The sequence below is a fragment of the Saccopteryx leptura genome, chromosome 3 (genome assembly GCF_036850995.1).
Source record: "Saccopteryx leptura isolate mSacLep1 chromosome 3, mSacLep1_pri_phased_curated, whole genome shotgun sequence".
Taxonomy (NCBI): Eukaryota; Metazoa; Chordata; class Mammalia; order Chiroptera; family Emballonuridae; genus Saccopteryx; species Saccopteryx leptura.
Genome location: NC_089505.1, coordinates 254644663 through 254658792, shown reverse-complemented (window position 1 = coordinate 254658792; position 14130 = coordinate 254644663). Strand labels below are relative to the sequence as shown.

Sequence of the window (14130 nt, the reverse complement as noted above, 5' to 3'; positions counted from 1 at the left end):
CACCGAGTTTTCTTAACCCCAACAAACCTACTCCAAGGCACATCATAATGAAGATGGCACAAACCAATGACAAAGAAAAAATTCTCAAGGCAGCCAGGGAAAAGAAGAGTACAACATATAAAGGAAGGCCTATTAGATTATCATCAGATTTCTCAGCAAAAACTCTACAAGCTAGAAGAGAGTGGACCCCTATATTTAAAGCCCTGAAAGAGAGGAACTTCCAGCCAAGAATACTATACCCATCAAAGCTATCCTTCAAGTATGAAGGAGATATAAAAACATTCACAAATACAGAAAAGATGAGGGAATTTATCATCAGAAAACCCCCACTCCAGGAAATACTAAAGGGGGTTTTCCAACCACATGCAAGGAACAAAACAAAATAAAACCACAAGTAACAGCTCCAAGAAGAACACAATAAAACCAAATTTATACTGTGACAACAAAAGAAAAAAAAGGGGGAGAGGATGGAGATTAACACTAGCAAAGGACGATGCAGCGCAGAAACACTCATAAAATAGGGTACTACAATGAATATGGTAGGTACCCTTTTCATTACTTAATGGTAACCACCCTTGAAAAAACCACCACAAAAACACATGACTTAAAAAAGGTAGCAACAGAGGAAAGAAGTTTGGAACACAAACAAACAAAAACAAATGATAGAAAAACAAAAGAGAAGAATCAAACAAGATACAAAACTAACAGAAAGCAATTTATAAAATGGCAATAGGGAACCCACAAGTGTCAATAACTGCACTAAATGTAAATGGATTAAACTTACCGATAAAAAGACACAGAGTAGCAGAATGGATTAAAAAAGAAAATCCAACTGTATGCTGCCTACAAGAAACACATCTAAGCAACAAGGAAAAAAACAAATTCAAAGTGAAAGGATGGAAAACAATACTCCAAGCAAATAATACCCCCAAAAAAGCAGGTGTAGCAATACTCATATCTAATAATGCGTACTACAAGAGAGAAAAAGTACTCGGAGACAAAAATGGTCATTTCATAATGATTAAGGGGAAGTTGAATCAAGAAGACATAACAATCCTTAATATATATGCACCAAACCAAGGAGCACCAAAATATATAAGACAGCTACTTATTGACCTTAAAACAAAAACGGACAAAAATACAATCATACTTGGAGACCTCAATACACCGCTGACGGCTCTAGATCGGTCATCCAGACAGAGAATCAATAAAGATATATTGGTCTTAAACGAAACACTAGAACACCTGGATATGATAGACATCTACAGGACACTTCATTCCAAAGTGACAGAGTATACATTTTTCTCTAGTGTACATGGAACATTCTCAAGAATTGACCATATGTTTGGCCACAAAGACAATATCAGCAAATTCAGAAAAATTGAAATTGTACGAAGCATATTTTCTGATCATAAAGGCTTGAACCTAGAATTCAACTGCAAAAAAGAGGGAAAAAAACCCTCAAAAATGTGGAAACTAAACAACATACTTCTAAAAAATGAATAGGTCAAAAAAGAAATAAGCGCAGAGATCAAAAGATATATACAGACAAATGAAAATGACAATACGACATATCAGAATCTCTGGGATACAGCTAAAGCAGTAATAAGAGGAAAGTTCATATCACTTCAGGCCTATATGAACAAACAAGAGAGAGCCCAAGTAAACCACTTAACTTCACACCTTAAGGAACTAGAAAAGAAGAACAAAAACAACCCAAAACCAGCCGAAGAAAGGAGATAATAAAAATCAGAGCAGAAATAAATGAAATAGAGAACAGGAAAACTATAGAAAAAAATCAATAAAACAAGGAGCTGGTTCTTTGAAAAGATCAACAAAATTGACAAACCCTTGGCAAGACTCACCAAGGAAAAAAGGCACACGACTCAAATAAATAAAATCCAAAATGAAAGAGGAGAAATCACCACAGACATCATAGATATACAAAGAATCATTGTAGAATACTATGAAAAACTGTATGCCACCAAATTCAACAATCTAGAAGAAATGGATAAATTCCTAGAATACAACCTTCCTAGACTGAATCATGAAGAAGCAGAATGCCTAAACAGACCAATTAGCAGGGATGAAATAGAAAAAACTATTAAAAACCTCCCCAAAAATAAAAGTCCAGGCCCAGACGGATATACTAGTGAATTCTATCAAACATTCAAAGAACACTTGGTTCCTATTCTACTCAAAGTCTTCCAAAAGATTGAAGAAGAAGCAATACTTCCAAACACATTTTATGAGGCCAACATAACCCTCATACCGAAACCTGGCAAGGACAGCACAAAGAAAGAAAACTACAGACCAATATCTCTACTGAATACAGATACTAAAATACTAAACAAAATACTGGCAAATCGAATACAACAACATATTAAAAAAATAATACATCATGATGAAGTGGGATTCATCCCAGAATCTCAAGGATGGTTCAACATATGTAAAACGGTTAACGTAATACACCATATCAACAAAACAAAGAACAAAAACCACATGATCTTATCAATAGACGCAGAAAAGGCTTTCGATAAAATACAACACAATTTTATGTTTAAGACTCTCAACAAAATGGGTATAGAAGGAAAATATCTCAACATGATAAAGGCCATATATGATAAACCATCAGCTAACATCATATTAAATGGCATAAAACTGAGGACTTTCCCCCTTAAATCAGGAACAAGACAGGGTTGTCCACTCTCTCCACTCTTATTTGACGTGGTGCTAGAAGTTCTGGCCAGAGCAATCAGACAAGACAAAGAAATAAAAGGCATCCATATCGGAAAAGAAGTAAAGGTATCACTTTTTGCAGATGATACATCGAAAACCCGAAGGACTCCACAAAAAGATTACTAGAAACAATAAACCAATACAGCAAGGTCGCAGGATACAAAATTAACATACAAAAGTCCATAGCCTTTCTATATGCGAACAATGAAATATTAGAAAACGAACTCAAAAAAATAATCCCCTTCACGATTGCAACAAAAAAAATAAAATACCTATTAATAAACAAAACAAAGAATGTAAAGGACCTATATAACAAAAACTACAAAGCATTGTTAAGAGAAATAGAAAAAGACACAATGAGATGGAAAAATATTCCTTATTCTTGGATAGGAAGAATAAATATAATTAAAATGGCCATATTATTCAAAGCAATTTATAAATTTAATGCAATTCCTATCAAAATTTCTATGACATTTTTTAAAGAAATGGAACAAAAAATCATCAGATTTATATGAAACTATAAAAAACTCCAAATAGCCAAAGCAATCCTAAGGAAAAAGAATAAAGCTGGGGGCATTACAATACCTGACTTCAAACTATATTATAGGGCCACGATAATCAAAACAGCATGGTATTGGCAGAAAAATAGACACTCAGACCAATGGAACAGAATAGAAAGCCCAGAAATAAAACCACATATATATGGTCAAATAATCTTTGATAAAGGGGCCAACAACACACAATGGAGAAAAGAAAGCCTCTTCAACAAATGGTGTTGGGAAAACTGGAAAGCCACATGCAAAAGAATGAAACTCGACTACAGCTTGTCCCCGTGTACTAAAATTAATTCAAAATGGATCAAAGACCTAAATATAAGACCTGAAACAATAAAGTGCATCGAAGAAGACATAGGTACTAAACTCATGGACCTGGGTTTTAAAGAACATTTTATGAACTTGACTCCAATGGCAAGATAAGTGAAGGCAAAGATAAATGAATGGGACTACATCAGAATAAAAAGTTTTTGCTCAGCAAGAGAAACTGACATCAAAATAAACAGCCAACTAAATGGGAAATGTTTTGTTCAAAGCTCAGATAAGGGCCTAATATCCAAAATTTACAAAGAACTCATAAAACTCAACAACAAACAAACAAACAATCCAATAAAAAAATGGGAAGAGGACATGAACAGACACTTCTCCCAGGAAGAAATACAAATGGCCAACAGATATATGAAAAGATGCTCATCTTCTTTAGTTATTAGAGAAATGCAAATCAAAACTACAATGAGATACCACCTCACCCCTGTTAGATTAGCTATTATCAACAAGACGGGTAATAGCAAATGTTGGAGAGGCTGCGGAGAAAATGGAACTCTCATCCACTGTTGGTGGGAATGTAAAGTAGTACAACCATTATGGAAGAAAGTATGGTGGTTCCTCAAAAAACTGAAAATAGAACTACCTTATGACCCAGCAATTCCTCTACTGGGTATATACCCCCAAAACTCAGAAACATTGATACGTAAAGACACATGTAGCCCCATGTTCATTGCAGCACTGTTCACAGTGGCGAAGACATGGAAACAACAAAAAAGCCCTTCAATAAAAGACTGGATAAAGAAGATGTGGCACATATACATTATGGAATACTACTCGGCCATAAGAAATGATGACTTCGGATCATTTACAACAAAATGGTGGGATCTTGATAACATTATACGGAGTGAAATAAGTAAATCAGAAAAAAACAAGAACTACATGATTCCATACATTGGTGGAACATAAAAATGAGACTAAGAGACATGGACAAGAGTGTGGTGGTTACCAGGGGTGGGGGGAGGGAGGACACGGGAGGGAAGGAGGGAGAGGGTTAGGGGGAGGGGGAGGGGTACAAAGAAAACTAGATAGAGGGTGACGGAGGACAATCTGACTCTGGGCCATGGGTATGCAACATTAATTGAATGACAAGGTAACCTAGACATGTTTTCTTTGAATATATGTACCCTAATTTATTAATGTCACCCCATTAACACTAATAAAAATTTATTTAAATAAAAAAAAAAAGACTTAAATGTAAGTCTTGAATCCATAAACATCTTGGAAGAAATCATAGACAGTAAACTCGTCGATATCTCTTGTAGCAATATTTTTGCCAATTTATCTTTACGGGCAGGTGAAATAAAGGACAAAATAAACAAATGGGACTATATCAAACTAAAAAGCTTTGCACAGCAAAAGACACTATTAATAAAATAAAAAGATAACCCATAATGGGAGAACATACTCACCAATACGTCTGATAAGAGGTTAATAACCAAAATTTATAAAGAACTTCTAAAACTCAACACCAGGAAGGTATACAAAAATAGGTAAAGGAATTGAATAGATACTTCTCTAAAGAGGACATACAGATAGCCAATAGGCATATGAAGAAATGTTCAAGGTCACTAATCATCAGGGAAATGCAAATTAAAACCACAATGAGATACCACTTCACACCTGTCAGAATGGTACTCATTAACAAAACAACACAGAGTAAGTGCAGGCGAGGATGTGGAGAAAAGGGAATCCTCCTGCACTGCTGGTGGGAATGCAGACTGTAGAAAACATAATGGTGTTTCCTCAAAAAATGAAATATGGAACTGCCTTTTGACCCAGCTATCTCACTTTTAGGAGTATATCCTAAGAATACCAAATCACTGATTCAAAAGAAAATGTGCACCCTCATGTTTATTGCAGCATTATTTACAATAGCCAAGATCTGGAAACAGTCCAAGTGTTCGTCAGTGGACGAGTGGATTTAAAAAGCTGTGGTTATAAACATGATAGAATACTATGTGGCCATGAAAAAGAAGGAAGAAGGAAATCTTACCTTTTGCAATGGCATGGATGGACCTGGAGATCATTATGCTAAGTGAAATAAGCCAGGCATAGAAAGACGTATATTATATGATCTCACTTACATGTGAAATCTAATGAACAAAGTAAACTGAGGAATGGAATAGAGGCAGAGGCGGGGTCACAGGGAGCAGAGGGACAGCTGTCAGAGGCAATGGGGATGAGGGGATGGGATCAGAGGAGGTGAAGGGATTAGTGAAATTATATATACATAACACATAGATACAGATAACAGAACAGGAAATCCCAGAGGGAAGGGGGGGAGGGAGTTATGGGGAAGGGCGCAAAGGGGTATAATAGGGACCTTATGGGTGGGATGTGAGGGTGTTATACTGAGTGGTACACTTGAATCCACATTCACACAAACTAAAATTAATAAAAATTAAAAAATAATAAATGATAGCCTTGCTGGGTAGAGCAAAATAAATAAAAATATAAATATTTAAAAAAGAATGCACAAAAATCAAAAAGCAGTAATAGTGAACTGGAAATAGGCTCAAAATTCTCATTCATTTTTGGATATAGAGGGTACCTATTAGGACCCCTTTAAAATCATCCAATATGTAAATCAGGAAAAAGTTTATTTACAGCAGGGGTCTCAAACTCAACTCAGCATGTGGGCCGCAGAGCAAGATCACAGCCTTTCCACGGGCTGCACTAGGTCTACAAAAGGCAACTGTTATGCAATACTTTTCTCACTGCAGTTGAAAACAAAAAAAAAATCAGTACAACATTGTTCGGCGGGCCGTGAGTTTGAGACCCCTGATTTAGAGTTTCCTTTTCCAGAATTAAAAACTTTCACCAGTGGGTACCCAGGTTATTAAAAAAATAATGCAGCAACCACAATTTTAGCTTATCATTAGAATTCATTCTTACATCTTGTTGGGCAGATAAAATATATTTTGCTCACTTTGTTAAAGATGGCGCTGCCCACATGGAAGCCTGTCACCCAGGTGATATTAATGTGTGTTGGGGGTGGGCTGTGGGCAGGCAGGATCCTTGTAACCTGGGGCTTGGTTTTAGGACTAAGCTTTTCCCACCCTTTTTGATGTGGGGTGGTACAATCCCATCATGCCTCAGATAAGTGACTTTGTATCAGAGACTTCCTTATTTTGTATATTGGATTAAAGGTTTTGATTTCTACGCTATAAAATGGGTGCAGAATGGGGAACTTGCTCTCTTAGTTCCTAAGATTAGCATTAGAGGAGAGAGCAGAGAGGAGAGCAGAGAGAGGCCACGTGGAGGAGGGCAGGAGAAGCAGCCAAAATGGTGGAGTGCTAAGTGAGAAGCCAGTTTGTGCAGGAAGAAGGAAGGAAGGATATGAGGAACAGAAGTGAATAAGGCTGGTGAGCTAGAAACCTTTGATTCTAGGAAACTCGGATGAGTCAGTAGCTTTGTGAGCACTGAATGAGTGGGTTTTGGAGCCCTGTGTGTGTTTTTACTTGCTCGCCGGGTGCAAGCTAGGATTAAAGATGATGGCCCACCAGTTTTTGGCTCCATTGTTTCTTTACCGACTGTCTGAATCCAATGCGAACCTGCATGGGCCAGGCGGCTGTGATGGTGGCCGTGGTTACTGGCTTCACACATCTATATTCCTCATCCTCACTTTGCAAAAATCTTTAAAAGGCATATTTATTTTTAAATCTTTATTGTGAAACATTAAAGAGACACATACAAGTAAAGAGAAAACTATGATATATATGAAATCAGCTTTATGAAATATCCTTTTGCTATAATTTTTCTAAAGAACTAAAATATCAGATACAGTTGAAACCTGGCAGGTCTCATCCCTTTCCTTCTCTCCCCAGAGGCAGTGCTATTATGAATCTGGCATTTATTCCTATCATATCATTACTACTTCAATCCATAATTTTCCTAAAAATCACAGAGGATTGTTTTGAATCTTTTTAAATGTTATATAAATGTTATACTGTATGTAAAGCCAGGAGCCACAGCTGCCACTATCAAAGCAGCCTCGCCCATGCAGGTTCGCATTGGATTCGGACAGTCGGTAAAGAAACAATGGAGCCAAGAACTGGTGGGCCATTATTTTTAATTCTAGCTTGCACCCGGCGGGCAAGTAAAAACACAGACTGGGCTCCAAAACCCACTCACATTCAGTGCTCACAAAGCTACTGACTTATCCGAGTTTCCTAGAATCAAAGGTTTCTAGCTTACCAGACTTATTCACCTCTGTTCCCCATCTCCTTCCTTCTGCCTGCATAAACTGCACAAACTGGCCTTTCACTCAACACTCGCCATCTTGGCTGCTTCTCCTGGCCTACTCCACCTGGCCTCCTTCTGCTCTCTGCTCTGCTCTCTCCTCTAAATGATAATCTCAGGAACCAAGAGAGCAAGCTCCCGTTCTGCCCCCATTTTATAGTGTAGAAATCCAAACTTTAATCCAATATACAAAACAGGGAAGTCTCTAATACAAAGTCACTTCTCTGAGGCATGATTGGATTGTACCGCCCTACATCAAAAAGGGTAGAAAAGGCTTAATCCCAAAATGAAGCCCCAGGCTACAAGGATTCTGCCTGCCTTTAGCCCACCCCCAACACACATTAAATATCACCTGGGCGACGGCCTCCTCATGGGCAGCGTCATCTTTAACAAAGTGAGCATAATACATTTTATCTGCCCAACACTGTATCATACAGTTATTCTGTTTTGCTCAATTCCTCTATTGGGATTTAAGCATACAGCTCTAGTTCCCTCATTTCAGCTTCTGTATAGAATTCTACCCTCTGAATACCATACCAAAAATCTGTTTTCATGCTCCTATTCCTGGACATACAGTTGTTTCTATTTTTTTTTACTATTAAAAACAATGTTGCGGGAACTTTCAGGAACACTCAATGAGAGGCAGAGGAGCGGGGGCTTTCGGAAATGTGGACAACAACGCACTGTTTCCCACTCCTCCACACCAGCCTCTGCCTGCTCACTGCTTGTCAAAAATGGTGGAAAAAAAAGATTATGATGTTTTTGGGGTCAAACCCAATGCCATCCAGGAAGAACTGAAAAAAGCTTACAGGAACTTTACCTTGAAGTACCATCCTGATAAGAATCCAAATAAAGGAGAGAATTTTAAACAGATTCCTCAAGCTTATGAAGTGCTTTCTCATGCAAAGAAAAGGGAATTATATGACAAAGGAGGAGAACAAGCAATTAAAGGAGGTGGCGCAGGTAGCGGTTTTGTCTCCCCCATGGACATCTTTGATACATTTTTTGGAGGAGGAAGGATGTGGAGAGAAAGGAAAGGTAAAAATGTTGTGCATCAGTTCTCAGTAAATTTAGAAAATTTATATAATGGTGCAACAAAAAACTAGCTCTGAAAACAAATGCGATTTGTGACAGATGTGAAGGCCAATGTGGTGAGAAAGGAGTAGAGTACTGTCCCAGTTGCTGAGGGACTGGGATGCAGATAAAAATTCATCAGATAGGCCCTGGAATTGTTCAGCAAATTCAGTCTGTGTGCATGGAGTGCCAGGGCCACGGGGAACGGATCAGTCCTAAAGACAGATGTAAAAGCTGCAATGGAAGGAAGATAGTTACAAAGAAGATTCTAGAAGTTCATATTGACAAAGATATGAAAGATGACCAGAAGATAACATTCCAGGGTGAAGGAGACCAAGAACCAGGACTGGAGCCAGGAGATGGTATCATTGTTTTAGATCAGAAGGACCATGCTGTCTTCACTCCATGAGGGGAAGGCCTTTCATATGTATGGGCAGACAGATGGCTAAAGCATCAAGCGGCTTCCAAAAGCCAATAAATAGCTACTCTTGACAACTGAACCATAGTCACCCCCTCTCACCTGGGTCATGGTCAAGCATAGAGATATCAAGGGTGTGCCAAACGAAGGCACGCCAATTTATCACAGACCATATGAAAAGGGTCGCTTAATCATTGAATTTAGGGTGAAGTTTCCTGAGAATGGCTTTCTCTCTCCTAATAAACTTTCTCAGTTGGAAAAACTCTGACCTGAAAAGAGGGACGCAGAAGACACTGATGAAATGGACCAGGTAGAACTGGTGGGCTTTGATACAAATCAGGAAAGACGGTGCCATTACAATGGAAAAGCATATGAGGATGATTAGCATCAGCCTCGGGATGGTGTTCAGCGTCAGACCTCTCAATGGGGCTGCTGGCCTTCTGTATACTGTAGTGAATGAGTGAAGAACTATAATCATAATATGCTCACTAGCTACTATTATTTTTTGTTTTAATATTCAACTATAATAGTGCTTTAAAAATTAAATGAAGAATAAACTCAAATATTAAAAAAAACTGTTGCTATTAACATTATTCTATGTGTCTCCTTGTGCAGGTGGAGATTCCAATTTTTCTTAGTATAGGGGACTCACACCTTCAATCATATTAGCTGTTTCTATGGATAAGTTGCTCTCCATAGTGACTTACTAATTTACTTCCAATAAGCAGTGAATAAGGGTGCCCTATTGCTCATCTTCACTTACCCAAATAATATCAAGTAAAAATAAAACAGTAATAGTTGTTTTCAAATGCATACATTTGCCTTAAACTTTTCACAAAAAGTTGGTTCAAACTAAGTGTTTATCATGACCATGAATGTGTTCTGGCACACTGGCACTGATAGCACTACAGTGGTCAATCTCTCTAAATCCACATGGGAAAGAGGCAGTTCAAATAGCAAAACCAAAACTCATAGAGCAGTGTTTTTCTTCCTCTCTCTCTCTTTTTCTTTCTTTCTTTCTTTCTTTCTTTCTTTCTTTCTTTCTTTCTTTCTTTCTTTCTTTCTTTCTTTCTTTCTTTCTTTCTTTCTCTCTTTCTTTCTTTCTCTTTCTTTCTTTCTTTCTCTTTCTTTCTTTCTTTCTCTCTCTCTTTCTCTCTCTCTCTTTTTCTTTCTTTTCTTTCTCTCTCTCTCTCTCTCTCTCTCTCTCTCTCTCTCTCCCTCCCTCTCTCCCTCCCTTCTTTTCTTCCTTTTCTTTCTTTATTTTAGAGTGAGAGACAGACAGGTGGTGGGGGTGGGAGGGAGAGGAGAAAGATGAGAAGCATCTCTTGTAGCTGCTTCACTTTAGTTGCTTACTGATTGCTTCTCTTATGTGCCTTGACCAGGGCGGGTGGGGGGGCAAGCCAAGTTAGTGATCCATTGTTCAAGCCAGCCACCTTGGGCTTCAAGCCAGCAACCTTGGACTCAAGCCAGGAAACTTTGGACTCAAGCCAGCTACTCTTGGGTCATGTTGATGATTCCACACTCAAGCCGGCAACCATGCACTCAAGCTGGCAAGCCTGTGCTCAAGCCAAAGAGCCCACACTCAAGCCAGCAACCTTGGCGTTTCAGACTGTCAAGAGTTCCAGGCCAATGCTCAATCCACTGCACCACCACTGGTCAGTCTACAGCAGGGGTCCCCAAACTTTTTACACAGGGGGCCAGTTCACTGTCCCTCAGACCGTTGGAGGGCAGGACTATAAAAAAAAATTATGAACAAATCCCTATGCACACTGCACATATCTTATTTTAAAGTAAAAAAACAAAACGGGAACAAATACAATATTTAAAATAAAGAACAAGTAAATTTAAATCAACAAACTGACCAGTATTTCAATGGGAACTATGCTCCTCTCACTGACCACCAATGAAAGAGGTGCCCCTTCCGGAAGTGGGGCGGGGGCCAGATAAATGGCCTCAGGGGGCCGCATGCGGCCCGCGGGACGTAGTTTGGGGACCCCTGGTCTACAGAGTAGTGTTTTCCAACAAATGGTTTGTGAAAGAGTGAACCACCCTGATGTTGTGTGAAGCTTATAGACCCAACAATTACAGATTCTATAATCTTCATACAACAGCAGCATGGTAAACTCTTCTGCAGACTGACAGTGGTCTGCAGACTGGCAGTTGAAAACCACTGCCATAGAGGACTAGATGAGGATTAAAAGAGAGCACTGTATGTAATGACTACATGCTCCAATAATGTAAATACGTAAACTACAACTATTTAAAAGTGGAAAGGGAGAAACAAGTAAACACACAGGCAAAAAGTCTTTGAATGTTCTCTGTAGTTTATATTAGTAGTAATATTATGATTATTGTGAGACTGTTAAGTGTGGACTGTGGGATAAACAAGTAATTACGAGATATTATAATTCAACTCCTATGTTCCTGCACTAGGATTTCTGGCATGAAAGAGAGAAGATACAGATGTATAGAAGAGGTTAAATTAAAAACCTTATAATCTTGAATTTAAATTACAAGTATCAACATGAACTCACTTTGAATACACGTATATAAAATCTCTAGTTCTCTCTACTGAAGACCCCTAGAAACAATGACTAACAGAGTAACAATAATATATTATCCCTAGCTCCCAAGCTTGAGTTTAAAATATACCATTTTCCATTAAAAGAAACTAGAGCTTAGAAGAAAACATGGCCAGTAAAATCTCTGACATTTCTTGTAGCCACATTTTCTCTTACACATCTCCTCAGGCAAGGGAAAACAAGAAAAAATAAACAAAGGAGACTACATCAAATTAAATGTTTTTGCACAGCAAAGAAAACCATCTTCAAAAAGAAAAAAAAAAAGAAAAAAGACAACCTATAGAATGGAAGAAGAGATTTGCTAATGATACATTCAATAAGGGGTTAATACCTAAAATGTATAAAGAGCTCATACATCGCAACACTAATAAATAATAATAATATATACAATTAAAAAATGGGCAGGGAAACTGAATATACACTTCTCCAAAGAGGACATACTGATGACCAAAAAGCATATGAGAAGATGCTCAGTGTCACTAATCATCAGAGAAATGCAAATTAAAACCACAATGAGAGATCACCTTATACTTGTCAGAATGGTTATCAATAAATCAATAAATAACAAGTGTTGGTTAGCATGTGGAGAAAAGGGAACCCTCCTGCACTTGATGGGGATGAAGACTGGTGCAGCCACTATGAAAAACAGTATGAAATTTCCTCAAAAAACTAAAAATGGAACTGCCTTAGGATCAAGCATTGCACTTCTGGTTACATATCCAAAGAAATCCAAAATATTAATTAGAAAAAATTTATGCATCCCTATGTTCACTGTAGCATTATCTAACCACTATACAATAGCCAAGATCTGGAAGCAACTCAAGTGTGCATCATAGACAAATAGATAAAAAAGCTGTGGTACGTACATATATACAATAGAGTATTAGTTGGCCACAAAAAAAAATTAAATCTTAACATTTTTGATTAGTATGATGGACCTAGAGGGCTTTATCTTAAGTGAATAGTCAGAAAAAGACAAGTACCATATGATTTCACTTATCTGTGGAATCTAAAGAGCAAAAAAAATGAACAAGCAAAACAGACACAGACTCATAGATACAGAGAACACGCTGATGGTTGCCGCAGGGGAGACGGTGCGGGGGCTGTGTAAAAAAGGTGAAGAAGTACAAATTGGTAGTCAGAAAATAGTCCCAGGGATGTAAAGTACAGCATAGGGAATATATTCCATAATTCTGTAATAACTATGTATGGAGCTAGGTGGGTAACTGAAATATCAAAGGAATCACTGTGTAAAGTGATTATCTAACCACTATGCTATATACTTGAAACTAATACAAAATAATATTAATGTAAACTGTGATTGAAAAATAAAATTCTTTAAAAAAGGAAACTAGAGGTTTTTGAAGAAATTGCTATTTTCAGGTCTGGGTCAGGAAACGTACAAAATGAGCATGGAACACATTGTCACACCAGATAGCAGGGAAGCTACTAAAGACTCCTGAGGTCATGACAGAAAGAGGAGCCACTCTGAAGAATCTCCCACTAACCATTCTGACCTTCCAAAAGGATAACAATTACAATTTATGACTTAAACTATTAAGTCAAATATGTTTAAATCCATGAATTAATACTGTTATTAAAAAAAAAACTAATTGGTTACCTTCAAGGAGTGAAAAGGAACCAATTCATTATCTTGAAAACTGGTAAAGAGTGCCTGGCCTGTGCTGGCACAGTGGATAAAGTGTCAACCTGGAACTCTGAGGTCACTGGTCCGAAACCCTGGGCTTGCCCAGTCAAGTCACTTATGGGAGTGGATGCTTTCTTCCTGCTCCTCCCCCTTCTCTCTTTCTCTCTCTCTCTCCTCTCTCTAAAAATGAATAAATAAAATTTTAAAAATCCTTAAAAAAAAAACCTGGTAAACAAAAGAAACACTTATCCTGATTATATTATACTAATTCAACTGATGGGAAAATAAATAGGAGATGAGCAGAATTATTTTTTTATAAAAGTATCCCAATTGATAAATTAAAAATAAATATTTATATAATTAGAATATCACTATTTTGCAACCTTAATGACTTAATGGATCTAGGAATTGAACATCCAGAGCTGCTAACATGAGAAAAAGAAAAACAACCAAAAGGGAGATAGCCTGGCATTGTGTGCCTTCTGATAACGTACACACCATGTCATAGTCTCGCCAAAACTGACCATTAACTTGAGGGATTTTTAA

General features: G+C 37.7%; 1 protein-coding gene and 1 pseudogene across 3 annotated transcripts in view; one reads left to right on the top strand and one right to left on the bottom strand.

Annotated features, from left to right (window-relative positions):
* WDPCP (WD repeat containing planar cell polarity effector) overlaps nt 1-14130 on the bottom strand; it is a 425216-nt gene that overhangs the window by 245128 nt on the left and 165958 nt on the right. The gene's annotated exons all lie outside the window — the stretch shown is intronic.
* Nucleotides 8498-9814, top strand: LOC136397413 (dnaJ homolog subfamily A member 1-like; annotated as a pseudogene).